The 2,583-nt window shown below is 31.6% G+C and overlaps 1 long non-coding RNA gene across 1 annotated transcript; it reads left to right on the top strand.

Annotated features, from left to right (window-relative positions):
• Nucleotides 1-396: 396 nt before the first annotated feature.
• LOC127714237 (uncharacterized) lies at nucleotides 397-1,656 on the top strand. The gene is made up of 2 exons (XR_007987629.1): nucleotides 397-506; nucleotides 1,328-1,656. It is a non-coding gene; the product is annotated as an uncharacterized LOC127714237 (long non-coding RNA).
• Nucleotides 1,657-2,583: the final 927 nt, after the last annotated feature.

Below are 2,583 nucleotides of genomic sequence, written 5' to 3'. Positions count from 1 at the left end.
TATTTTGATATCATTTCTATTGTTTATTTGTATGAAAGGTAGTCTTATTCGTACTCAAGTTCCAAGTCAAACGTTTATTTTCTTTGTTTTTTTTTTGTATTTTTTTAGTACATGTAATGTTCGACAGTTATTGTAAATCTCTAACATCATAAAGTAAATGCGTATATCTGATTACCTTTGCCCATTAAATATACAACTAAATATAAGAATGATATATAAATATATATTGCATAAAAAGTCAATAGACACAATTCAGGATGATAATGAAACTTTCAAAGCATTGTTTTAAACCTACAAATTCAATCTCACCATATGTTGCTGATATTTGAAACACGAATCTTCAACATACTGTGAAATATCATTGATTTCTTATTTTTGACATTTGCTTTAACTGTATTACGGTTTTAAAACGCACACCAGTCGTCAGCTTCTAACAATACAGCAGACTGAGTTATAGTTAACACTTTTCTTGTGATATTGGATTTGCAATTCATTATTTACATTTTGTAAGTTGCCTTAATTCTAAAGTATGAGTTAATGCATTTAACTTCTACTAATCAATGACTTAGTTTCAATTTTATGTTGTACGCATGTGAGAAATTAAAAACGTTTGAATCCATTGCATAAAACTCTTTGTTTAAAACATATGCAGTATTGCACAAACGTGACTTTTGGTAAAGTTGAAGGAATATAACATTACACATTTATTTCCTTTATTTTGAAACACGCTTACCTAGCCTGTTCTCAATGTCATGGCAATTGTCCTATGCAGAAGAAAGTGGAACTAAAAAACTTATCTGAGAAAAAAACATGAATGTTTAATATGCTGACGAATGTGTTTTAATTGATATTTCAATTTCAAGCGTTTCCGTAACAGCGCAAATCTCATTTTCTTTTCATGATTTTTATGAAACGATTTAAATCAATCATCATTTCATGCCGCCTTTTGGATTTAAAGCTAATAAGAAGACTGACAACGACAAATTTAGTAAAGAAAATGACATGTAATGTCAAGCAGCCATAATTGTAAATTCATTAACTCGAATGGCAACATATGCACCAACAAACAAGTAGATAATAAATGAACCAGTTTCGTTAGTTATTATACTCGAACAGTCTTTAAAAATTCAAAGGTACAAAACCATAAACAATTACCGTTCAAACTCTCACTGGTTAGTTGGTTGTTTTATAATAGAACAGGAAACAGCCAAAGCACGGTAAAATTTCAAATATATGATTGATATTCATTTTGTTGACTGTGTTTCATTGACACTATTAGTTTTTCTTTGAGAAAATTCATGTTTGAATTGTTTTTTTCTTTTTTCAGGTCAAAATGAAATTAGTGTTTGCAGCAGTGTTGTGCATTACTTTGAGCTTTCCGGGAAGAACATATGCATATTCTTGTTCATTGCAGTGCCTTTTTAATGCTTCATATTGCGTGAGCAGTTGTGCAGGAACGACAGACTTTTTGAAGTACTGGTCATGTTACAGTCACTGTAAAACTAAGTGTACTATTTGCTACACCCGTTGTCCAAAGCCACGAGGGAAATATTCATGTAGAATTTAATGCTCAATTTTAGGATCTTCTTCCATTTGATTGTATTTGGTTAGTTTGACTGAACTATCTAGATATTAAAATAAACAGCTTAAATTTAATTCAACATTGTTATGGGTTGTTTATTCATTTTAACACAGTCATGTGAACAATATTAGTACTATACTCTATGTCCTATTGTACTTATTAATTTTATTGCTGATGCTAACAGTCTAAAATTCTATTAGTATAAAAATTACAACGGAAACTGAAAGATCTACAACGCATTGTACACCTTTTGTATATAATTTTCATACACGGTTGCTCAATTTTTATTTTGGTGTAGTGTCTTAGCTTGCTCTTTGTTTTGTTGTCTGTTTTTATCCAACTTATGGTGTTTATTTGCCCCTCGGTATTATTGCCCTCTTTAAACAATGATTGTTATGTGGATAGTTCAAGTTATGACTGATAATCGCCATGGAGAAACAGCTAACCAGGACAATATATCCATTAAAAAAGTGTCACTTTCATTAGGTCGATACCGCTGCTGGTATCACTGGTATCAAACACTTCAAAAATTGTCCAAAGCGTTTTATAAATTATAATGAATCTAAGGTTTCAACTCTGAGATCACCCCCATTATTTGGTGGGGTTCGTGTTACTCAGTCTTTAGTTTTCTGTGTTGTGTTTTGTTTACTGTTGTTTGTCTGTTTGTCTTTTTCTTTATTTAGCCATGGCGTTGTCGGTTTGTTTTCTACTTATGGGTTTGGGTGTTCATTTGGTATCTTTCTCCTCTCTTTTAGACGGATTTTGCTAGTCCTTAGGTCATTTTTGGTCATAAAGCTCTTGGACTGTTTCGCTTCTTATACATCCGTGGCCTTCAAATATTCGCTTTGACCGTTGCTTATGACGGTAAATGGAGGAAAAGCGCTTTGGACGCATGAAATTGATGTTGTTATTTTTTTTCCATTATATCTTCGATATAAAAAAAATCAAACTTTAAGCTTATGTCATTATCAGTTATGCATACCATCTAGTGACTCCAACAG

The sequence above is a fragment of the Mytilus californianus genome, unplaced genomic scaffold (genome assembly GCF_021869535.1).
Source record: "Mytilus californianus isolate M0D057914Y unplaced genomic scaffold, xbMytCali1.0.p SCAF_9, whole genome shotgun sequence".
Taxonomy (NCBI): domain Eukaryota; kingdom Metazoa; phylum Mollusca; class Bivalvia; order Mytilida; family Mytilidae; genus Mytilus; species Mytilus californianus.
Note: the sequence above shows the minus strand (reverse complement) of the source record. Positions and strands in the feature narration are given on the sequence as shown.